The 26,846-nt window shown below is 42.4% G+C and overlaps 1 protein-coding gene across 1 annotated transcript in view; it reads left to right on the top strand.

The window, feature by feature from the left end:
- LOC126354769 (UPF0489 protein C5orf22 homolog) overlaps nt 1-26,846 on the top strand; it is a 1,899,147-nt gene that overhangs the window by 833,913 nt on the left and 1,038,388 nt on the right. The window lies entirely within an intron of this gene.

Below are 26,846 nucleotides of genomic sequence, written 5' to 3'. Positions count from 1 at the left end.
AGGAACAGTAGAGGTCCCAGGACGCTTCCCTGGGGAACACCTGATATCACTTCAGTTTTACTCGATGATTTTCCGTCTATTACTACGAACTGCGACCTTCCTGACAGGAAATCACGAATCCAGTCGCACAACTGAGACGATACCCCATAGCTCCGCAGCTTGATTAGAAGTCGCTTGTGAGGAACGGTGTCAAAAGCTTTCCGGAAATCTAGAAATACGGAATCAACTTGAGATCCCCTGTCGATAGCGGCCATTACTTCGTGCGAATAAAGAGCTAGCTGCGTTGCACAAGAGCGATGTTTTCTGAAGCCATGCTGATTACGTATCAATAGATCGTTCCCTTCGAGGTGATTCATAATGTTTGAATACAGTATATGCTCCAAAACCCTACTGCAAACCGACGTCAATGATATAGGTCTGTAGTTAAATGGATTACTCCTACTACCCTTCTTGAACACTGGTGCGACCTGCGCAATTTTCCAATCTGTAGGTACAGATCTATCGGTGAGCGAGCGGTTGTATATGAGTGCTAAGTAGGGAGCTATAGTATCAGCGTAATCTGAAAGGAACCTAATCGGTATACAATCTGGACCTGAAGACTTGCCCATATCAAGCGATTTGAGTTGCTTCGCAACCCCTAAGGTATCTACTTCTAAGAAACTCATGCTAGCAGATGTTCGTGTTTCAAATTCTGGAATATTCCATTCGTCTTCCCTGGTGAAGGAATTTCGGAAAACTGCGTTCAATAACTCCGCTTTAGCGGCACAGTCGTCGATAACAGTACCATCGGCACTGCGCAGCGAAGGTATTGACTGCGTCTTGCCGCTTGTGTACTTTACATACGACCAGAATTTCTTCGGATTTTCTACCTTCTCTTCACAAACTGTGCCGAAGGAACTGGAAGTATCTTTGGCTGACACGGAAAAGATAAAGTTCTTGTGACACTAAGTTCTTCTAATGAAAGGTTTGGTTCCTCTTTTTCTGTATGGTACGTGTAACATCCTCGCCAACACCTAATCTCAAAGACATAAATTCGTCTCTTGTCACTAGCTTTCACAGTCCAGGTCTCGCAGTCGTGCAAGAACACAGGGAACACCAACTATTCCACTATGCGCATGTTACATTGCAGCTCGGCCAAGGCGATTCGTCGTCAAATTTTTTATCATGCTTTCCGTTGTCCTTGTCCAGAAATTCTAGAGACGAATATACACAGTCGTTTACTACCTCCAGATCCTTAAGCAAACCCAAAAACGTTTCCTTTTTTTATATCAGTCATCTGAGTGGTTTGATGCAACCCGACACAAATTTCTGTTCTGTGCCCGCCTCTTTATCTCGAAATAGCACTTGTCGCACGTAACTTTCTGAGTTATTTGTTGAATATATTCTACTCTCTGTCTTCTCTTACAATTTTTCTTCGCTGTAGCTCCCTCTAGTACCACGGGAGATATGCCCTCCTATCTTAACACATGTGCTGTCATCCTGTCCTCTTCTTACCAGTGTTTGCCATTCGCTCCTTTCCTCGCCAGTTCTTTGGATAACCTCCTCGTTTCTTATTTTGCCAGTCCACCTAATTTTCAACGTGATTCTACAGCCTCGCATCCCAAACTCTTTGGTTCATTTTTTTCTGGTTTCCGATGATTTGTAAATTATCCTAAAAACTTGTCAGTCGTCTTCACTGCCAAAAAACCATTACTTTAGCGTCCTAACGTAATAACAGAATCACTGTTTGATGTACAGAACTTATTATTTTAGAGAACAATCAGGACTAAAATCTCATCCCAGGTTAGTGGTAATATTTGTAATTTGACGATTTGGATCTAGACGATGAACGAAAACCCTTTCTTTGTCTACCTTCTACTCTGCCTCCAATATAGAAAGGTGCTGTTACCATCTACGAGCCAGAGTCACTTTACTTACGCAGTCCATAGCGAAGCAATTTTTTAAACAGGTCCATTAACCTGTTGAAATATAAATTACAAGAATTAATAGTCATTACCCTGAGAAGACGAGGTTACAGTACTGACTACATACACTTAAAAACTAGAATACATATCTATTCCTTTCCTGCTGAACTGGCAGATCTTTTGTCAGGCAGTTGAGAAAGTGAGTCAGACCCCCAACGGTAGTCTAATGAGGACAAACAAAGATGAAGCAATATATACATTTCTTCTCCTACATTCACTTCTCAGATGAGCTACATTGGTAGTTACTGTTCTACCACTTCTAATGTTATCAATTGTGACCGTGGTGTTCTTGCGGCTAGACCAGTAGACTTTCTCCCTGAGGTCCCAGTTTATGTCTCGGATAGGACTGCTTATTGTCGACGTTTCACGTCCGTACAAGATTACATTCCATACGAACACCTCCAGAAAAAATGTCCAAACACTTCTATCTACATCTACATGGATAATCTGCAAATCACATTTATGTGCCTGGCAGAGGGTTCATCGAACCACCTTCACAATTCTCTATTACACCAATCTCGTATAGCGCGGAAAGAATGAACACCTATATCTTTCCGTAAGAGCTCTACTTTCCTTTATTTTATCGTGGTGATCGTTCCGCCCTATGTAGGTCGCATTGGAATTTCGAGAGAAGATTCCGTCGCAATGAAACACGCCTCTCTTTTAATGATTTCCAAACCACATCCTGTATCATTTCTGTGACACTCTCTCCCACATTTCGCGATAATACAAAAGCGTGCTGCCTTTCTTTGAACTTTTTCGATGTACTCCGTCAGTCCTATCTGGTAAGGATCCCACACCGCGCAGCAGTATTCTAAAAGAGGACGGACAAGCGCGGTGCAGGCAGTCTCCTTAGTAGGTCTGTTACATTTTCTAAGTATCCTGCCAATAAAACGCAACCTTTGGTTAGCCTTCCCAACAACATTTTATATGTGTTCTTTCCAATTTAAGTTGTTAGTAATTATAATACCTAGGTATTTAGTTGAATTTATGACTTTTAGATTAGGCTGATTTATCGTCTAACCGAAGTTTAACGAGTTCCTTTTAGCACTCATGTGGATGACTTAAATCTGTATTTCCTGTTAACAAATTTTTTCTTGTTCCCCAAAGCTTTCCTTGTTATTGCATTCTATATCCTCTCTACTTTATGCGTCGACAGTTATTTTGTTTTTCTAATACAAAATTCGACGACTACTTTTAGTGTCTCATTTCCTAATGTAATTTTCTCAACATTGCCCAAATTAATCCAACTAAATTTCATCACTCTTGTTTTACTTTTGTTGACGTTCATCTTATAACCTCTGTCCAAGATACTAGCCATTCCGTTCAGGTACTCTTCCAACTACTCTGCTTTCTACGACAGAATCACAACGTAATTGGCAAATTGCAAAAATTTTATTTCTTTCTCCTGATCTTCAATCCCCTCTCCAAATTTTTCCTTGGTTTTCTCTCCTGATTAATCACTGTACAGATTTAATAATACTGGGGACAGATTACAATCCTGGCTGACTCCCTCCTCAACTACTTTTCTCTTTCATGTCTTTTCACTCTCTTACAAGTTGCTGATAACTTTCTTTTTCTCTCCCTGTACTTTACCCCTGATATCTTCTTCGGAATTTCAAAGAGTGTATTCCAATCAACACTGTCAAATGCTTTCTCTTTATCATTTTCTTAGAGCTTTTCCTCATTAAAGAGGCTTATCTCCAATATAACAATTTACTCGAAAGTTACAATACAAACAATAAACGTTCTTGAACTATATTTTCAAAATATTGCTCCAGGTGTTTCGATCTTGTGTGTTCTCTTCCTCTGCGCCCATTCTCCTCATTGTGTGCTGTAAATTTTGGATCCAGGTGGTCATAGGGCGTCCTCTTCTTCTTCTCCTCTCCGGTTCCCACTCCAATATAAATTTTGGTATTCTGGTTTTCTCCATTCGTCGTACATGCCCGTACCACTGTAATTTCTTCCTATCCATTACGTCATATATTCTTTCTTTTATTTCCATTCTCCTTATTATTTCGGTGTTCCTTATCTTTTCTTTCCTGGAGATTCTTGCCGATCTTCTCCAGAAGTTCATCTCTAGAGCTTGTAATTTTTTAATGTGCTTCATGTTACTTGTCCACGTCTCCGTTCCATACAGAACCACAATATGTAATAATTTTTTAGTTCTGCTCATTACATTCCTGCTCCATAAGACTGAGTTAAGCATCTCAATGACCTTCCATCCGCATTAAATAATGATTGTAACATGGGACAGCCCTGTAAAAGGCCTTTGCTTGCTCTAAATTTCTGTGAAAGTTTATTACCAACTTTCACTTGGCAAATGTTATCTTTCTACATCTGTTGTATTATTTTAATCAAGGATGGGTTTATGTCTGCCATATGTAGTGCTCTCCAAAGTAATTTTCTTGGAACAGTATCATACGCTTCTTCTAGATTTTTGAAAATTAATCCTATATTTTTTATTTTTCCCTATGTTTCTCCAAAATTTGTGATAATGTGAAAATATGGTCTACACATGATCTCCTAGCCGTGAATCCACATTGTTCTTCTTGGGTTCCAAAATTTTTTCCAGTTTCTTTTTAATTACTTTCGCAGAAATTCTCATTAATGTGTTTGTAACCCAGATTCCTCGATAGTTTGAACAAATTTTGCGATCCCCTTTCTTAAATATTGTATTAATGTAACCAAGCTTCATCTCGTTGGGTACTGAATCTCCATGTATCATTTTGTTGAAGAGCTGTGTTAGCAGTTTCACAATTTTGTCACCACCACATTTCAGACACTCCAGGTTGATAGAATCTCTATATTTACAAAATCTATAAAGGTAGATTTGCCCTTCTTGAGTGTAAGAAAAGTCGTAAGGTCAGTGTGGCCTCGCATGTTCTCACATGTCTCCGGAGCCCAAACTGATCTTCCCCGAGGTCAATCTCTGCCAGTTTTTTTCAAACTAAGTGTAACGCAGAGACATGTGGAACTAAAACTACTCAGCTGGCTACTGATGTGATTCATCTGAAAGCACCAAAATGCATCCCTCAAAACACGGGGATAAATGACTGTTTGTGGCTGCGTTAAGTACCTGCCCTAAAGGATGGCGGTGAGAGAGGAGCTGCGGAGGAGAGTGTGAGATGGTGGCTAAAAATAGCAACGAGCAGCTAGGCGGCTCGCCGTGTGCCGCTATTCTGGTCGCGGGCACCTTCCAGGACGGCGTCGCCGGGAGCTGCGTGTGGACGCTCCGTTCCGGCACTTTGCCGACTGCCGGTACTGCCGGCATAGAATGAAAGACGTTGGATGTCTTCTACGGCGATAGCCTCATTGTTAGACACAAGGGAAATGTGAAAAAATTTCGACCTGGCACAAAAATGACGTGGATCTGAACAAAACTTTTTCTTTGACTCGTATTGCACAATTATTGTAAGTGGCCAATATTATCTTCAGAATAGTTGTGTTTATACGGCTTTTCAAATTATTACATGCACGTAAAGTGAGTTGGAGCGGTCAAGAGTTCTATTTGTATGACTGCATTGTATTGTTGGTCATGACCAACGGCTGACAGTGACCCTGGGGAAAGTCGGTTTGGGTTCAGCAGAAATGTGGGGACACGCGGGGCCATAAGCGCCCTAGGACTTTTCTTAACTGAAGAAGGACAAAGTAACTGACGGAAAGTCATCGAGTAAGACAGAAGTGATTTCTGGCGTTCCCCAACGTAGTGTTATAGGCCCTTTGCTGTTCCTTCTCTATATAAATGATTTTGGAGACAATCTGAGCAACCGTCTTGTTTGCAGGTGACGTTGTCGTGTATCTACTAATAAAGTCATCAGAAGACCAAAACAAACTGCAAAATAATTTAGAGCCGCGCGGGATTATCCGAGCGGTCTGGGGCGCTGAAGTCATGGACTGTGCGGCTGGTCTCGGCGGAGGTTCGAGTCGTCCCTCGGGCATGGGTGTGTGTGATACTTTAGGTTAAGTAGTGAGTAAGCTTAGGGACTTATGACCTTAGCAGTTAAGTCCCATAAGATTTCACACACATTTGAACATTTTTTGGAGACCAAGGCTTGATCAGAGCAAGGAAGTTCAAATGGGTGCAGGTTGCAGTAGTTACGCAGAGATGAAGAGGCCTGCACAGAACAGTGTAGCGTAAGGAGCTGCATCGGGCTAGTATTCTGACTGAAGACAACAACAACAACGACAACAAAACAACATCTCTCCTGCAATGGAAGAAGTATACCTCCGGTTAAACCTCGTGGCGACTCCTACAGACACTGTGTATCTTACTAGTAGTGTTCTTTTTTATATTATTATTTGCTTCTCGCTTCTAAATATTGCCATTGCAAGACGTGCCAACCTCTTCAGTAAAAATGTTTTGTGATACAGTAGCAGTTACAAGTTGTCATCTCGACATTTCGTTGTTATGCTTAGTTTCGACTCTTTATCTTTCTTCAGTCGACTTATTATCTTCGACCTTTCTCTTCCCTCACTCCTCTTTTCAGCGCCAATTTAGTTATTCTTTCAGACCGTAATGCATAACTCGCTATTTTCTGTCCTTTCACCTAGGAACAGTTTATCGTATATACTTTTCCTTATCTACATTTCGTTATACCTTCTGCATTCCTGTGTGTGTGTGTGTGTGTGTGTGTGTGTGTGTGTGTGTGTGTGTGTGTGTGTGTGTGCGTGCGTGCGTGCGTGCGCGCGCGCGCACGTTCGTGTGAGTTTGCCCATCAGCGCACAATACTCTATTCCTCCCCAGTCTGCTGGGTATGTGTTTCTAACCAGTTGTTGATCAGATGTCTGTGGAGAATTACGTATCGTTGCACAGTTGATAGTTGTCACTTGGTACACAGCAGTCTTAAGCAGTGTTTGGTGAAGGACACCGCCACTTATTAATACCCACACTTTCAGTTTCAGTAGAGCACATGTATTCTGGCACCGTCATTTCGATAGAGCGCACCATCTTCCAGAAATCGCACGATTATCGCAAACAATAGAGATACTTTTTGATGCCATGATCTAACACTGTTGTCACTGGAGCTGGATGTAGTCGTGAGCGACAGTAAGATTGCAGCACTCACCTCTAACATGTCGGCCGCGGTGGTCTCGCGGTTCTAGGCGCGCAGTCCGGAACCGTGCGACTGCTACAGTCGCAGGTTCGAATCCTGCCTCGGGCATGGATGTGTGTGATGTCCTTAGTTTAGTTAGGTTTAAGTAGTTCTAAGTTCTAGGGGACTGATGACCACAGCAGTTTAGTCCCATAGTGCTCAGAGCCATTTGAACCATTTGAACCTCTAACATGCCCTCCTCCTACGCTGTACTATTCAGGCAAAGGAAATGTGTAACGATAGTGGTTTGAGCGCACATCCCTAGTGTACAGTTTTTATATAAATCCTGGACGCCACAGAGACTAAGTCTGAGTCGTTTGCTTAAGGTGCCAATAAAACTGGACGACCCACAGAATTATAAGTCCAGCCATCTATAAGATCTGGCGACACTTTGTGATGTGGAAGTTTCTGGAGTAAGTGTTGTCTTCTACTCGACCTGTTATAGTGCGGTATCTGCCCCTGATCTAGTGGTAAATGTCACAAAAATGTGCAGGTGCAAGTCCAGTCCTTCGTTTAGTTATTAAACAGTCTGTCTGCTAAGAGCACCAGTCTTACGAAAGTACAAAGATAATTGGTTCACTTTCTAAACCAGCAGTAATCGCAAAATTTTCCAGAAACATTTCTGTTAAAGAGCTCATGACTGTGTCAAGATCGGTACAGTTGGTGCCCGAGTTTCCTCGTCATGCAGTGGTCAACGACTACCAGCCATTCGCCACAGACTGGCAGATGCCAGCAGCAGCGCACTCGGGGCAGTTTCCTGATCTCGCATTGGCAAGCATGAAGTTCTTTATTACTGCACTTAGTTTTCCACATGAAACAATTTCGATAAACCAAGTGAACACTGCACAGTAACATAATTTTCGTAGGTTACTATCAGCGTATCTATCGACTGTCAATTTTTTATTTGAAGTTCAAAAATGGTTCAAATGGCTCTGAGCACTATGGGACTCAACTTCGGTGGTCATTAGTCCCCTAGAACCTAGAACTACTTAAACCTAACTAACCTAAGGACATCACACACATCCATGCCCGAGGCAGGATTCGAACCTGCGGCTGTAGCAGTCGCGCGGTTCCGGATGAAGCGCCTAGAACCGCTCGGCCTCCGCGGCCGGCGAAATTCTAGTATTTGTCTGGCAGTTATGTATTGAATTTTGCATATTACAATCTTATGAGAGTTGTTTAAGCATTGTAAAATAGAATTACTAGTGGAAAAAAGGTTTAATTTACTTCATGGCTTTTGAGCCTGCTTTTTCTGTCATTGCTTATGGTTTCTTTGAACAGTAGTCTTTATGCATTTAGAATGGTGTGTTATTCACAGCTCTCCAATCGATGCTGTGCTGTTTTCTTTTCATTTACTTTTCTGTTTTGGAGACAGTGTCAGTGAAAGCATTCGTAAGAAAAATCTTTTTTAAACAATCTACAGTAATCAAAAGACTCTCTGCTACTTGTAATGTTTGCAGTATATCCACCGCCGAATCTCTAAAAAGATGTAAACAGGTTGGCTGGGTTGAGGAAGCACGCTTCTGACGTTTGAACTAAGCACAGCTATTGACATGGTACACACGTACCGTTTATTTTACAGTTTGTGCTAGTCTTTTGCCCTTTTGAACCTTCTGTATTAATGTTGGACCATACCTCTGTAGGCACTTTGTAGTTTTAGCGTGTTCCGAAGAAGGCGTGGTTATCCGAACCGAAACCTAGGTCAACATCTGGTTTCAATTTGCAATCGAGGCGGACTCTTTATAATCATAAAAACATCTGTTGAGTATGCTTTTAGGTTTTTGGTACACTTTATACAGAAAAACACAAATAGTTGTGACTGTTATTACTTTGTAATGTTTAGTTCGCAGTCGGTCCGTTTGAGTATCATTAATAGTTACACACTACTCGTTAAACTTAGTTACAGAAATAGGAGCAAAACTCATTGGCTTATACTTTGGGGACTACAGGCGTCAGTGGCTATGTCTTTGAGATGCAAGCAGTACTCACTTCCAAGCATGGGCAACAAACACAATAGCTGTCAAAACGGATCGTTCCTGCTGGTAGTATAGCCGAAACTTGGTAGCAACAAAGAATATGTTTGGAAGTTTTGTGACCGTTGAGTTACTTCCTGAATGGTATAAAACTATTCTGCTAAATTCGCTTGAATTTTCTTGTCGTTTCCATTGAATAATCTGAGTGACTTTCGCTTGAAGTGTGACACTCGGTTATCAGCTCATGGATTTGAGTCCAGAAAGGTTGTTCCATGCAGAAGCTGCAGTTAATCTTGTCTTTTACGTTGAGATTTATCTGTCCCACCCACCACTGGGGCAATTCGCAAGCGCGAGGTGACTGTTAGGCTCGTCATCTTAAGTGAAGGTTGCGTCAGCTCTCCTTTGCAATCTCAATGGAGACTAGCCTTTTACCTAAACTGTGGCAAAGTTACAAGCAGCCAGGTCGCAACTCAGTAAGAAAATTTTAAGAAAACTTCTCCATCATAAGTCTTCTCACTTCTTGTAGTATCCTATAGCTTCACTGCGAAACAAGAAATTATACTGCACACTTGAATAACTTCTTCTCCTACTGCTGATATAATTTTTGGTTTTAGTAAATACACAATTTTATTTATGAAAGTATGACACTGACTAATTTATTACCTGGGTTTTCTTATCTGTCAGTTCAAACTGCCACATTTCCGTACTACATAAGTTTGGCAGAGAACAGCACGCAAACACAGACCGATTCAAAGTCTAAAGCGCTAAATATCTTACTAATTCGTATCGGTTTAGGCACACACACATGTTGCAGACACCTTATGTTTTACCAAAATCGACTTTCGTCGTAAGGTTCTCGTGGGAAGTTGTAATTCGTTAACATTAGTGCAGCGCATATTTTGACATTGTTTTTCTATTAGTCGTCCTACAATGTTCCAGTTGACACGCTCCTTCCCTAGTCAGTGTTGAACAATCTTGAAGGACCCTGCAGAATACGAAATAGTACTAAAAATTACTAACTTCACAGAATTTTAAAGTACCCTACGAACATTTAGTCCTTAAAAAATCACTCACGGTGTTGTTAAATTGTCATAATTACCAAGAACTGCCCAATCACAATTCGCGTAGTTAGTTATTTCTACACTACGTCATTTATTGTGTCGTTGGCTATAATTTTCTAGTTCCAAATGGCAATGGCAATGGCAGTAAAAGCATATGTCGCTTAATTACTGTCATTACTCGAGTGGAAGGACCTACATCTTCCAGCACATTCATAACAGTAGGAAATGTCTTCCCCTTTAGATTACAATTCAGTCGACAGCAAGCCTTCTTCAGTGTAATAAAACTCATTCCTATTCTCTAACTCTCAGACAGCTTTTAGCTTACAGATTTTTTTGGAGTCTAAAAAAGATGGAGCAATGCTTTTCCTTACTTCTGGTTTAGAAATTCCTGATGATGATATCGTAGACGTATTCAGCCAAGTGTGTTGTCAGTCGGGTGCACAGTCTCATAAATATTACTTAGCTCGTGCTAACACCGCGTTTTAACTTTGTGGAATCGTCCCGATGGCCATTGCCCTCATCCGATTTACTCTGGGAACGAACGAGTACTTAGTCTCTGGCGGTTTGTTAATTTTTAGCTGGCCGGTGTGGCCGAGCTGTTCTAGGCGCTTCAGTCTCGGCAGTATCCTTTCTTTCAGGAGTGCTAGTTCTGCAAGGTTCGCAGAAGAGCTTCTGTAAAGTTTGGAAGGTAGGAGACGGATACTGGCAGAAGTAAAGCTTTGAGTACCGGACGTGAGTCGTGCTTCGGTAGATCAGTTGGTAGAGCACTTGCCCGCGTAAGGCAAAGGTCCCGAGTTCGAGCCTCGGTCGGGCACACAGTTTTAATCTGCCAGGAAGTTTCAACTATAAGATAATTCTTCATCTTCTTTGAGTGTCTTCCAGAAACAAGTAACAATGACTGTATACTGTGATATAAACAGCATTTGAGGTAATCCCTATTTATTATTCCAACTTGTCGTTCCATGACTCACTCTTGTCTGTACCAGTAGCGGAGTCTCACGAATATTAAATTTTAATCTTACATTTTTCCGTTATTATTTACTTACCACATCATCATCACTTCTCTGGTAATTACCATATGGTGTCGAAAGCTTCCTTGCTTACCTCGTTAACTCACCCTGATCAGATGGTTGTTTTGTCTTGACTTGAAGGTATATCTGTTGGTGATAAGGGAAATATTTTCAAAGGAAACAATTTCATTGTCATTTGATACCGTTATCAGACTGATACCGGTATGAGAGGCACGTTGTGTATCAGTCAACTACGGCTAGCAGAATGAGTGCTAACAGCACATAAGAAGGACGGGTAAACTTTACCAGCATTTCGTAAAGCAGTTTACTAGAATTAGAGAGACGTTGGAAACCGCAGTAGTTTTCGTAGGCTCCAAGTATTTATATTTCTGTTGAAAATAATAATGATAATAATATTAACTAATTATTATTATTATTATTATTATTATTATTATTATTATTATCAACAATTATTAGTAAACTGTCGTGTTCGTGCAGAACTAAAGGAATAATAATAATAATACTTAAAGTCATTGTTATCTGTATCTCACTAGATATACATTGAAGAGCCAAAAAAACTGGTACACCTCCCTAATATCTTGCAGGGTCTCCAGGGGCACGCCTAAGTGCTGCAACACGACGAGGTGTGGACTCGACTAATGTCTGAAGTGATGCTGGAGAGAAATCACATCATGAATCCTGCGCGACTATCCATAAATCCGTATGAGTACGAGGGGTGGAGATCTCTTCTGAACAGCACGTTGCAAGGCATCCCAGATATGATCAATAATGTTCATGCCAGGGGAGTCTGGTGACCAGTGGAAGTGTTTAAACTCATAAGAATGTTTCTGGAGCCACTCTGTAGCGATACTGGACGTGTAGGGTGTAACATTGGCCTGCTGGAATTACCGAAGTCCGTCGGAATGCACAATGGACATGAATGGATGACGTACACGTCATCGGTCAGAGTCGTATCTAAACATATCAGGGATCCTATATCACACCAACTGCACACGCCCCACACCATTACAGAGCCCCCACCAGCTTGAACAGTCCCCTGCTGACATGCAGGGTCCATGGATTCATGAGATTGTCACCATACCCGTATACGTCCATCCGCTCGATACAATTTGAAACGAGATTCGTCCGACCAGGCAACATCCTTCCAGTCATCAACAGTCCAATTTCAGTGTTGACGGGCCCAGGCGAGGCGTAAAGCTTTGTGTCGTGCAGTCATCAAGGGTACACGAGTGGGCCTACGGCTCCGAAAGACCATATCGATGATATTTCGTCAAATGGTTCGCACACTGACACTTGTTGATGGCCCACCATTGTAATCTGCAGAAATTTGCGGAACGGTTTATAACGCTACCGCAGAATGTAAAATGCCAAATATGACCTTAACATGAAGTTAGCGTTACCCTCTGGAAGGAATTTTGAAAAGTTTGACCGTGCATTAACCTAACGGATAGAGGGTATCGAACATGAACTTCGTATTATGGTGATTTGTAGAAAGCAGAAAGACTATAATTTAGAAAATAGTGAAAATTTACCCAAATTTTACAAAAAAACGGTCGCCATTCTAATTATGCATAATAAGATGAAAACCTTATTCTCATGCTTTTTTTCAATAGCAAAAACCGAATTGAAATTAATCTTTTCATAATAGCAAAGATCAAAGTGGTAGCCCTTAAACTGTCTCTCCCTTTAGAAGCAACTATGCACACATTTCAGCAACAATTTGCAACACTTCACTGCTGAATTACAATCCCACTTAAGATTATTTAGCCCTCTATGCTTTCCAACAATTTACACTAGCAATATTCTTATTTAGATTTGGAAATAAATTCAAGGTAAAGCAAAGTTTCAAATAGGTTTAGCATTATGAGCCTTTTTCATTACTTGAGAAGCAAAGTAGTAGCAATTCAAAGCAAAATAAAGCTTTTGAACAAGTTTAAAATAATGTGCCTCTCTCTTTACCTATGAAAGAAATGATTTGACTAGTAACTTTTATATACTTTAAAACTGAAACTTTGCCTTTCTTCATAAACAGGAAACTCTGTATTTAGCACTTTCAGGATAGGACCCTGCTTGGTATCATGAAGAGGAAAGTTTAGGAGTTCAAACACAAATTTTGGAGCACTTGAATTATTATTGCGACAGCACACACAAGCACACTGGTTCATACTGACATGCATATCTGTTTTCCAAAGTAGGTAAAGCAGTGGCGCAATAGAGGTGACAAGCACATAGTAGCTGTCAGGTCTCCTTCTGGCGGTTTTAAGTTCTATTTAATTCTTCTTGGCGACGTATTCATCATCTTTAGAGCCTTTATAAATGCGAGAGCACCATTTTACAGCCGGAACCGCATCCGAGGCCATTCCATCATATATTTTGCTTCAGAACGCTTCACTTGGCACCTACGGTGTTGACTTTGCGACTGCTGGCCACTGACTGCATTACGTGTTCTCTCTCTTATCGCCCAAAGTGACCGCCACTTTCACCTTTTCTGGAGCGCCAAGCCCCTTCCGTAGCGAAGGGGGTTTCCTACGTCTTTTCTATTTCATAATACAAGATCCAAAAGTATGAACCAGTTTTCTATATACAATTTTGTTTTTACAAACAGACATATTTTATAAAAATCCACGACTTAAACACACAGTTAAATATTTACAAAGTATACATCGCAAATTTCCACTTGCTTCCAACAAAAAAATGGTTCAAATGGCTCTGAGCACTATGGGACTTAACATCTATGGTCATCAGTCCCCTAGAACTTAGAACAACATCTATGGTCATCAGTCCCCTAGAACTTAGAACTACTTAAACCTAACTAACCTAAGGACACCACACACATCCATGCCCGAGGCAGGATTCGAACCTGCGACCGTAGCAGTCACGCGGTTCCGGACTGAAGCGCCTAGAACAGCACGGCACCTGCTCCAGAGATTGTCATCTTACGTACGCGTTGCCGATCGCAACGCCGTATCCTGCCTGTTTGCGTTTCCCTGTTTTTGAATATGCATGCCTTCACCAGTTTCTTTCGCGCTTCAGTGTACAAATGGCGATCAAATAAGTTTCCGTTTGAGGACGTTGCTGCAGTGTATATGCAACGTAGCGCGACTCCGATGCGAGTGTGCACCTTATGTAGGCAAAGGATTAATTTGGCATTGGTGTCTTTCCGACGTGCGTGCGCTAAACGGGGAAACGTGAACTATGGAGACGTTATTGCCATGTGCGTCGAAACAGGACCAATGTATAGTCATTCTTATATTGGCTGCCTAAGGACAAACACCGAAAGATATCTATACGACAGCGAAAAATGTCTTTGGGGTACCATGTCTGCTAAAAAGCCTGGAAAACTGTGACAGCAGATGCTGCTGCTGCTTGATGATACGCGCCCCTGTATCGTAAATGTCGTGACATAGACCTTACGCCAACACCAGTGGGAGACACTCTAGCACCCGTCCTGTAGTCCTGATCTTTTCCCATGCGAGTATCACGCCTTCGGTCACTTAGAAAAGGCCTTGAAGAGTCGACGATTCGTGTCGGACGAGGGTGTGCAGCAGGCAGTTACGGGCTGCTTCACGCAGCAGGAGACGGTGTTTTACCGAACGGGTGTCAACTTGGTGCGTCGGTGGGATGATACCCTCAATGCTCACGATGTTTTTGCCTGATTGGCATACCGATTCTCGACTGTACGACCTTCGATGGGAAATTTTTTGCTCGCTCCTTATATCATGGAGTTTGTGTAACCTTACTGATTACTTTTAAGCCATCATCCATGGTACTTTTTTTTAACTTAACGATCTGTTTGCACTTTTGGAACAAAAAATATTCTCACAAAATCCCAATCTCGCTGTCTTGGAATCACTGTTTAGCACTTACACCGCGGAATGTGCGATAGTTACGAATAGTCTTAAAGCCAGGATTCATCTGTCACTTTGTTGGCTCCTCGTCCTGTATATGACAGAAAAACTCGGTTTATAACTTGAAAATGTGTCCTTGATATTCTTCGATGGATCAAAGACTTCATGGTTACAACGACTGTCATTTTTTACTACGTATTTGCCCCAGTTCTGCTCCACACGAGTCATTAGTTTCGTCTGTAGGCTTTATCTATTAGTTTTGGCAAAAAAATAATTATTTCGTTTCTAGCTCTTTCTTGGTCTAGTTTGTTTTTCCAGGCGTTATCCCATAAAACTGCGCTCTCTGTCTACAAGATTATTGTACCGAAGTACAAGCTGCTGAGGGGCGTGTAAGATAACTGCACTAGCGCCATTTAGCTCCGAGGTCCTTTCATACGAGCTAATTAAAAACACAACGTCGTTGTCGTTATTATTGGAAATGCAGTGATTTCTGACACTGACTCTAGAGTTTACTGTCATTTCGAAAATGTGATTACAGCCAGCAACGAGTGTGCACTGTCATTGATGGAAGTCGTATCCGTCCTCCTAATCAGCGACCTGTCTGTTCTGTCACCTTTCGTCCCCTGATATTTTTTTCGCTCCACTTTTTTCATTCTTCACGTTAGTGACGTCTGCCTAAACTTGGTATTCCAGATTTCTTGCGGTTTGATTTTACGATTTCTCCCGGACTAAGTGGGCCACTTCCATTGTGGTGGTGGCACAATTCTATGGAAGTTAGTCCCGTGTTAGTCTGCTATGGACATCCACGTTCGGCGGGCTGTGTCTCAGTTAAACGACCACAAAAATGTAGGAATCGAAGTCATATCCGAAAATCCATGCAATACAACACCAATTCTCCTAAAAATAAATGTTCAGTGTCCAGAGGAAATAGTCTTTTTTTTTTCGAAAGTAAGAAATAGTGGCATCGAGGTCATATTTAGATCTGTCAACGCTAGTTGCTCAATGTCACAGGCCGGTCGGAGTGGCCGAGCGGTTCTAGGCGCTACAGTCTGGAACCGCGCGACCGCTAAGTTCGCAGGTTCGAATCCTGCCTCGGGCATTGATGTGTGTGATGTCCTTAGCTTAGTTAGGTTTAAGTAGTTCTAAGTTCTAGGGGACTGATGACCTCAGAAGTAAAGTCCCATAGTGCTCAGAGCCATTTTTTTTCACTATCACAGACGGCGAGGATCTACATGATTTCGGTTCTATCCAAGCTGATCATATAATAGTCTTTGATTCTGTTCTCTGGCAAATAAATATCAACTTGATCAAAACAAAAAATGTAATATGATTCCAAAGAGAAACTTAAGAAGATTACTGCGGCCGACTGCAATGCCCGTAGTAAGAGAATAACACTAAAATCAAAATTTCCCATCATTTGCTTTACTCGCGAGCGGAAATATTGAATATGTTACGCGCGTTTTCGAAAACTGTTAGGGAATGCGCGTGGTATGTATGTACTGTGAGTGATCATGACGACCTCCGCCTCTTGCAGGTCTGAGAATATGTAAATAGTTTCCTTACAATTGGATTAACCCACCTGGAGAAACATATATTAAAGAACAGAAAATGTGTGTTGTTGACTACGATGTTCGTTTCAGTGTTTTGAATTGTGGACCACATTAGAGAGAAGAAGGCAGGAGAGGAACGTGCTCTACGAAAAAGAAAAGCAGAATTGTACTAAAATTATTAGTCGAGCTGTGTTTTCATTCTATACTTCAAGAGTTATCTCTTGTGATTCATGATAATCTAGAACACGTCCCATAGTAAACGTAAACAAGCGAATAATGTGATTTAGAACTAAGAGAAAAGCTACTAATTTTAGCTGTAGACAATATATTTCTGGTTTTTTTTATTTCTGATCTGTTTTGCTAACAACTATTCTTTGATGATATTACTAGAGACGGAGAGTCATCACGCAGACTCTTAAGATTCGCTGCGTTCCGTTGTTAGCGGTCCTAGCTGCGGGCTAAACTGACATGTTTCCGTAACATGAGTTGCGTGTTCTCCCTTTCACTCGCAGTACTGCGTCTGGCATCATCCTCCGACTGCGTGTATAGAGGAGGAGGTTCGTGTTCTCTCGTCGGAGACTTAGCTGATGTCCTCCAGCATAATGAAGTGGGCTGGTGTATGCGAATCGCCGTAACAGAACCCGTAATGCACGACTTCTACTCGCTACGACACACTACACACTACTGTTCGTCCTCACTTATAGACTTCGCTTGCCCAATGGATGCAAATAACATCTGTGCTTGTGTTCTCGATTAGAAAATCGCTATTTTCGAAGCAATAGATTTCCATCGGAAGAAATGAAAAGCTATACGGCTGTTCATTGAGCATGGACGAACCCATTGAACTGAAACATTCCATTCAATTAATGATTTCTTAACGAGCTTCAGTATACCCCAGTGCTAACGGAAGAAAAACAAATAAAATTCAGCCATTGTAACTACGAGAAATAAGATACATCTTGTTTTAAATCATAGCTACATCACAAAATTGTGGTATCGGTAGCTACGATGCCACAGCGTAGGTACAATTTCTTAGGTTGGCATTACGACACCGACGACAGCGCCCTCTAGTCGGCGCTGTGCAGCTCTACGAGCGCCGCTCCGGATTCAGCCCATTTGATTCCGAGTAGACGACCAACCAACATTGTTTCCATTTCATAGTGGGCGAGTCACTACAGATTTTGCCTTTGTAACTTCTAGGCGATGTTAGATTTGATTGATGAACAGCTTCGCACCTAAGTACTCATCTCAGACAAAGTTAAGTTGCAATTTATATATTCAAGTTTTTGTGTTGTGATATAGTAAAACCACTTTTAATTGCAGTACCGAGAGTTCTACCTCACCTGCTCCTCGCCGGCCGCGGTGGTCTCGCGGTTCTAGACGCGCAGTCCGGAACCGTGCGACTGCTACGGTCGCAGGTTCGAATCCTGCCTCGGGCATGGATGTGTGTGATGTCCTTAGGTTAGTTAGGTTTAAGTAGTTCTAAGTTCTAGGGGACTAATGACCACAGCAGTTGAATCCCATAGTGCTCAGAGCCATTTTTTTTTTCACCTGCTCCTCGTAGCTTCCTACATTCGGCCTACCCTTCAGTTTACAGGAGCAGACCCACGCGCCGCCTCCCAGGCGGGATCCAAAAGAAACATTGTCTGCCAGACCGGTATTCAGACATACAGCCCGTCATCAGTGGCATATACTGTGCACCTCTACTTCATACGGCGTGTGTCTACAAAGTACGAAATCTTTATTATGGTTATAAGTAGAGAAACATAAATAACTCCTTTGGAATGTTGAACCAGAACCATGTCCATTAAATTCCTCGAATAAGAGGTAAATCGATACATTTAATCATTTACTAAAACATTTTTAAAAACTTGTTTTGGTGAAAAAAATTACAATTTTACCAGCTACAGAATGTCTACATATCTGCATCCAACACAGTTTTTTTTTTTTTTAATTTCCATGACATACAGTACATACGGAATTCATACATACACTAGCTAAAATATAAGCACAAAATAATAGTAAAATATATCCGCACGAAAGTATGCTCACACTTCGATGTATGAGTCTCTTAAATAGACTGCTTGTCACGAGTCTTTGTTCTCAGTGCTGAGTCTCGTGACCCCATGAACCGAGAGTCTCTATCCTGGACAGTTACCAGCACCTCGTAGAACCTGGTGAAGCAGTATACCGGAGGTCTTGATTTGATCTATCCACCTGTTCTGTGTTCTTGCCCTCGGTCCCCTGCCCTCGATCTTCCCTCTCCGTGGTTATTTTCTCCAAATTTTGTCCCTCTCCTCTCGGAATATGGTCAAAGAGCTGGAGAATATTATGGTTCAAACGGGAAGAAAGACATCTGGTAATACTGAGTTGTTCTACGATCGACACATTTGTTCTTCTTTCGGTCCATTTTATGCGCAGGACCCTGCACCAGCACCAAATCTCAAACGCATCAATAAGCTAACTGCCTTTGGTATTAAGGATCCATGTTTTGCAGCCATAAAAGAAGAATGCTTCGACAAGCCAGCCACAACTTTGTACTGTTCGTTATCGCCTTCCAAATCTTGGTGAGCTGCTTCATAGCCATGCGCTCTAGTGAGATCCGTCTTCTTATCTCATCTTCACAGCTTTCCGTGTTGCAGATGGTTGACCTAAGACACAATGAACGACTTACAGTTCCTTTAATCGACGTGTGAGTTGGACCTGTTCTCCTCGATCAATTGAATATGATGGATTATTATGATTTGATAAATCATTACATCGTTTATACTTCAGAAAACTGTAGTGGAGGCAGGTAGTGAAACCTTTAAGAAGAGGAGGAGGAGGAGATTACTGTTTAACGTCCCGTCGACAACGATGTCATTAGAGACAGTACACAAGCTCGAACTAGGGGAGGTTGGGATAGAAAATCGGTCGTGCCCTTTCAAAGGAACAATCCCAGCATTTGCCTGAAGAGATTTAGGGAAACCGCGGAAAACCTAAATCAGTATGCTGGATGGGGGTTTGAATCGGCGTCCTCCCGTATGCGAGTCCAGTGAGCTAACCACTGCGTTACCTCTCTCGGTGCAACCATTAACTGATTTACGTTGAAGTAAAAGAATGTTTACTGTCCAAAGTATTTAGTGTATGCCATTTGTTTTGGTAATAACCATTTCACATGAGCACTTTTTTCCTTTTATGTATTTATCTTCCGCTCTTTGCGACTAATTTTGGAGTCGCTGCCACATTCTCAAGCAATTAGTTCTCATATCAGCCAAGGTGTCAGGTAGAAACCCAGCATGGTCAGTGGTCACATGCTGATATTATATTGTTTGAATCGGTTTCTTTTCCACTATCATGAGCGCACACTGTGAAGTCTAAAACCATTTTCGGTTTTTCCTCATTCGTATTACGGATCTTCGCTGCATTTTACTCATGTTCACTTCCTCAATCCACGTTTACCTTGTCACGTCAGGCTACATACGAGCACAGAATCTCTCTTTCCCTTTTTCGAACACGCTACATTGCGTTTTCAATTTTTCCCCGGCATGTTGACATTTCCTGAATGTAATCACTACATCAAGCTGTAGTACTTTAGCGCTTCAGTAGACTATTTAGTTGCCTATGACACCCGCATATCTTTTGAAGTACACGAAGCTTTGCGGTATGAATCAAACCCAGTATGTCATACACACAGGCAGGAGTAACGGCATTCCGATATGGTATTCCTGTGCGCTACGAAGTAGTTTTGGAATACGTTCTTGGAAACCGTTCATTATGGCAAAGGTAATGCATTCTCCAATTGATAATACTTCAGCTTCGAATTGCTCGCTTCCTTGTGTAGAGCTACAGTATCTGAAGTACAGTAGCTCTCTTTAAGTGTGGATAACTGTAAAAAGAAATTCTGTAACATGGAGTATTGTATTGTATGTTAACTGGGGACTTAGAAACGACGGAGAGGCTCCGTCCCCGCCGCAAACGCAGAGGTCCACAACCCCACGACGACTACCGCAGTCCACTTCACCCCTCCTCCGCCCCACACCGAACCCAGGGTTATTGTGCGGTTCGGTCCCGGTGGACCCCCCTCCCCCTCAGGGAACGTCTCACACCGGAAGAGTGTAACCCCTATGTTTGCGAGGTAGAGTAATGGTGGTGTACGTGTACGTGGAGAACTTGTTTCGCAGCAATCGCTGACATAGTGTAGCTGAGGTGGAATAAGGGGAACCAGTCCGCATTCGCCGAGGCAGATGGAAAACCGCCTAAAAACTATCCACAGACTGGCCGTCTTACCCGACCTGGACACAAGCCCGCCGGGCGGATTCGTGCCTGGGACCATGCGCTCCTTCCTATTCCGGAAAGCCGTGCGTCAGACCGCTCGGCTAACCAACATGGAGTAAAGAACCTGATAGTATCCGATTACAAGATTAGTGGTGAATGTCTGGAGCAGGACGCTCCGTACAAGTATACTATCTGATCAAACATATGTAAACGCCATATCGGCCACTAGATGTCACGAGAAGCGGATCCACCTGTCTAAAAGAAGAGGGTGAGTATTTTTTTGTCGGTAGAGAATCAGAAACAGCAGAATGAGTCGGTCAGGAGAGCTCAGTGACGTCGAATGTGCTCATTGGCATTCACTTGTCTCACCAGACCATCAGAGACACTACAACCCTTCTAATGTTCGCCAGGTTGATTGTTGATTATGCAACTCTGATGTGAGTACGCGAGGGAACAACCACAGACAAACCAAGTCCAGGCAGATCTCATATGTTTACGGACAAGGACCGTCGAGCACTATGGAGGGTGGTTGTAAAAAAATCTGGGGGAGGAATCACTTGTGAGTTCCAAGGTGCTACCAGCGGTTCAGCTAGCACACTGACTGAGCATGTGGAGTTGAGGCGGGATTGTCGAGCAGCTCCTCATAAGCCACACATGTCTACAGTCAGTGCTAAGCGGGGCATCAGATAGTGTAAAGAACAACACCACTGGAGACTGGATGACTCGAAACGATTGATTCGGAGTGATGAATCACGTTATACAGTACGATGGAAGGGTTTGAGCTTGGAGCATGCCTGGGAAAGTTTATCTGCCATCATGTGTAGTGTCAGTAGGAAAGACGGAAGGAGATAGTGTTACGGTATTTGGTTGTATTTCGTGATTAATGTATTGTCTCCGTATTGCACTTAAGAAACTTTTTATTGCGGCAATATATATTGATCAGCCAAAACATTATGACCACTGCAAATGGTCCAAATGGCTCTGAGCACTATGGGACTTACTAAGCTAAGGACATCACACGAATGCATGCCCGAGGCAGGATTCGAACCTGAGACCGTAGCGGTCGCTCGGCTCCAGACTGTAGCGCCTAGAACCGCACGGCCACTCCGGCCGCCCATGAAGAGTAGAGCCACGGGTCGTAACACATCTGAAATGTAACGTCCACTGTTCAAAGTGCCGTAAGTGCGATCAAGAGCTGACCGAGACGTGTAGCCAATGGCACCCCATACCATCACGCCGGGTGATACGCCAGTATGGCGATGACGAATACGCGCTTCCAATGTGCGTTTACCGCGATGTCGCAAACACGGATGCGACCATCATGATGCTGTAAATACAACCTGGATTCATGCGAAAAAATGTCGTTTTGCCATTCGTGCACCCAGGTTCGTCGTTGAGTACACCATCGCAGGCGCTCCTATCTGTGATGCAGCGTCAAGGGTAACTGCAGCCATGGTTCCGAGCTGATAGTCCATGCTGCTGAAAACGTTGTCGAACTGTTCGTGCAGATGGTTGTTGTCTTGCAAACGTCCCCATCTGTTGACTCAGGGATCGAGACGTGGCTGCAACATCCGTTACAGCCATGCGGATAGGATGCCTGTCATCTCGACTGCTAGTGATACGAGACCGTTGGGACCCAGCACGGCGTTCCGTATTAATCTCCTGAACCTACCGATTACATATTCTTCTAACACTCATTGGATATCGACCAACGCGAGCAGCAATGTCGCGATATGTTAAACCGCAATCGCGATAGGCTACAATTCGACCTTTATCAAAGTCGGAAACTTGATGGTACACATTTCTCCTCCTTACACGAGGTATCAATCACTACAACGTTTCACCAGGCAACGGCGGTCAACTACTATTTGTGTATGAGAAATCGGTTGGAAACTTTCCTCATGTCAGCGCGTTGGAGGTGTCGCCACCGGCGCCAACCTTGTGTGAATGCTCTGAGAAGATAATAATTTGCATATCACAGCATCTTCTTCCTTTCAGTTAAATTTCGCTTATGCAGCAAGTTATCTTCGTGTTGTAGCAATTTTAATGGCGAGTAGTGTAGGCGTTGTTTGCAAAGTGATGGTTCTAACACACTCAGTTCAATGGTCACAGGAAACTCCGAGTGATTATAATGGTCACACAGGTAATGAACACAAGGTGGTTGAAGATACCTATTTCTTTCTGTCCATTCCGCCATGTCCTTGAACTTTTTAGGTAGACGGTACAGGAAAAATGATCCTGAACAGGAATTTACAGAACAAATGCTGTGTGCTGGAAGACTGCGCGATATATCAGGGTACCCCAAGTGACAGCCAGGAGCCCATATTTCGCGGGACCAGTTTTTTTGTGCTGCAAGCGAGGCTGTTCCTTTTAGCGGGACCGGTTAGAGCGCGCGTCAGAATTGCGAGAACACACTGGCAGCTGTCATATGTTTACAGACTCCGCGCCGCGCCGTCCCGCGCCTGACTTAGAAACTGCGGCGACTCGCTACCAGCCGTGGCCGTTTCTTAACAGCCTCGTCGAAGCAGCGATTTGAACCACGGCCAAAAATGTCACCGCGAAGTGCTCGGGATCATGAAGTGCCAAACAATAAAGAGCAAAACAAGTTGGGCGCGCTACGGCTTTTATCGCCACTGCGCTAGTTTCTGGCGTCTCCTACATTTGTACTTGGCGTTCGCCCAATTGGGGCGTAAACTTTTCTATCTTTCAAATCATCTCACGCTCTATGTCTCGTTACTATCACGTGATTACTGCGAAGCCAGCTGCTGACAATATTTTATATTGACAAGTGACCGAATGCAAACATGCTTTTAAGCTATTTTCCGTAAACATTTCATTTATTCATCATTATTTACATATAACCGACTATCTACAGGATGAGAGAAGCCTTTTATCACAATTTCAGTTTTAAATGGAACACTCAATCCATTTTCGGAAGAAGCCTCTCCTTCTGCCTACTCTTTCTTTGTTTCCTTTGTTTTTTACATGTCCGTAATTCGATGGCAACCGCAGTAGTGTGAGTACTGCCAATATCAACTTTATTTGTTCACGGTTGCTATTACTTACGCACATAGACTCTTCAGACACTCAGATCATTTTGATACTAATTGTCATATTAAAATTGTTGCTTCTTAGGTAACTATGATGTAAATGGTACTATATGCGAGAAGCCCTGACCTAATATAAAAGAGAACCAGATCGCCTTAATCAGATCAGAGTAAATAAATAAATGACGGTAAAATATTTGGGAAATTCTCTTTTGTTCTCAGTTTTCCAAAGCATATTCTAAAAATCTCTGCAATAATCTAGAAATATAATAAGAGTGCTACATTTCCATCATCTTATTTCTCATAGATCTCTTTCATAAAGAAAACGGTCCAGCAAAATAATTTCTCCTTATTCTGTAATTTTCCCAACGACATTTTCGATGATTGCGTGGAAGCTACTGTAAGTAAGTACAGTAGTATAAAATTTGCATCCGAAATTGAGATCAGTTCTATACTATTTATTGAGATTAGTTCTGACTCCAAAAAGACTCAGTTATGGAAACAAAGACCGCTGATTGTGTATCGTAGTTTGTTTCCTGCATCCTCTCTGAATTCTTAGCAGTCTCCCCTTTGCGTTTGTACATGAGTGTCAAAAAAACTTATAATAGATTAATTCCAGATATAAAAGTTACTTTTGTTTTACTTTGACTTTTATTGAGACCAACAAAAAATTCTCTGTTGCTGTTGTGGCCTTCGGCCCGAAGACTGATTTGATGCAGCTTTCCACGCTAATCTATCCTAGTCACGCATTTTCTCTATGCACATACACTATGTGATCAAAAGTATCCGGACAACCCGAGAAAGATGCGTTTCTCATGTTAGGAGCATTGTGCCTGGTACTCTGTATCAGCGACCTCAGTAGTCATTACACATTGTGAGAGAATAGAATGAAGCGTTCCGCGAAACTCACGGACTTCGAACGTGGTCAGGTGATTGGGTGTCACTTGTGTCCTACGTCTGTACGCGAGATTTCCACACTCCTAAACATCCCTAGTTCCACTGTTTACAAAGTGATAGTAAAGCGGAAACGTGAAGGGACGCGTACAGCATAAAAGCCTACAGGACGACCTCGTCTCTTGACTGACAGAGACCACCGACAGTTGCAGAGGGTCGTAATGTGTAATAGGCAGATATCTATCCAGACCATCACACACGAGTTCCAAACTGCGCCAGGATTCACTGCAAGATCTATGACAGTTAGGCAGGACGTGACAAAACTTGGATTTCATGGTCGAGTGGCTGCTCGTAAGCCACACATCACGCCGGTAAATGCCAAACGACGTCTCTCTGGGTGTAAGCAGCGTAAATGTTGGACGATTGAACATTGAAGAAATGTTGTGTGGAGTGACGAATCACGGTACACAATGTGACGATCCGATGGCAGGGTGTGGTTATGGCGAATGCTCGGTGAACTTCATCTGCCAGAGTGTGTAGTGCCAATAGTAAAATTCGGAGGCGGTGGTGTTATGGTGTGGTCGTGTTTTTCATGGAGGGGGATTGCTCGCCTTGTTGTTTTGCGTGGCACTATCACAGAACAGGTCTACACTGATGTTTTAAGCACCTTCTTGCTTCCCACTGTTGGAGAGAAGTTCGGGGACGTCGATTACATCTTTCAACAAGATCGAGCACCTGTTCATAATGCGCGTCCTGTGGTGGAGTGATTACATGACAATAACATCCCTGCAATGGACTGGCCTGCTCAGAGTCCTGACCTGAATTCTCTAGAACACCTTTGAGATGTTCTGGAACGCCGACATCGTGCTAGGTCTCACCGACCGACATCGATACCTCTCCTCAGTGCAGCACTCCGTGAAGAATGGTCTGACATTCCGTAAGAAACCTTATAACACGTAATTGAACGTATGACGGGGAAGGTGGAAGCTATCATCAAGACTAAGGATGATCCAACACCATATTGAATTCCAGCGTTACCGGTGGAGAGCGCCACGAACTTGTAAGTAATTTGCAGCTAGGTTTGCGGATACTTTTGACCACATAATGAACTACTGCAAAGTACATGCATTTGAACCTACTTGCCCTACTGAATTCTTGCTCTCGTTCTACATTTTTACCACCACCCCCCATTTCCCTCCATTAACAAAATGACAGTTTCTAGATTCTTCAGAAAGTGTGCTATCAACCGATCCCTTTACTTACTCAATTTGTGCCACAAATTTATTTTCTCCCTTATTTGATCAGTATTCTCATACTGATTCTAATTTTTTTTAACTCTGCTAAAAATCATGTTGTTGTAGTCAGGAAACATACCAGTATCTGTGCATCACGAACAGTCGTTGCAAGAGCGTGAAAACTGAGGTTGAAGGAGTCTATTTTTCATGTAATTTGTCCGACAGGTAGTCGCATATTACGTAGACTCCGGCAAAAGATCAGATACTTTCTGTGTGTATTGTACATTATGAATAAATATTCATTAAGTTTTTAATTCTTTATTGTTACCATGCTCTCCTTCCTCTTTTATTATTTCATAGAACTGGCGCACTAATCCGTAATCTTTTAAAGCAAATGAAACATTGTGCTTCATTGTTACGTCGCTTCGTAAAAGTATTTCCTAATTCCGGTTGGTGCCATTCTGTAATACAACGTATGTCCGGTGACGACAGCGAGAAACCGTCGTGAAGACCAGGCGGGTGCAAGTCTTGTACCCTGCACGTACCAACGTACCTTAAGCCACGGTCCACAACAACAGAGACATTACTGTCTCAGCAATGCTATAGCAATTCTTTTCCCATGTGTTTGTTGCTCGTTTCTCTCGGCACTGTTATAGCTTTTCCCATTTTCTATAACCACACAATATTTCAAACTAACGCATATTTTACGTACAAAATTTATTTCCTTTTTAAGAATGATTTATTTACAAACGAAAATTTATAGCACTGTTTCTATGGCTAACGGATATTTCGATTTTTTACTCTGTTATTAGTAAAAAAAATATAAAAAACACCCTTTATAACCGATAATATAAATATCGAAAAATATCGGTTATTCGGAATTAAAATCC

Source organism: Schistocerca gregaria, chromosome 3 (genome assembly GCF_023897955.1).
Source record: "Schistocerca gregaria isolate iqSchGreg1 chromosome 3, iqSchGreg1.2, whole genome shotgun sequence".
In the NCBI taxonomy this organism is placed as follows: Eukaryota; Metazoa; Arthropoda; class Insecta; order Orthoptera; family Acrididae; genus Schistocerca; species Schistocerca gregaria.
Note: the sequence above shows the minus strand (reverse complement) of the source record. Positions and strands in the feature narration are given on the sequence as shown.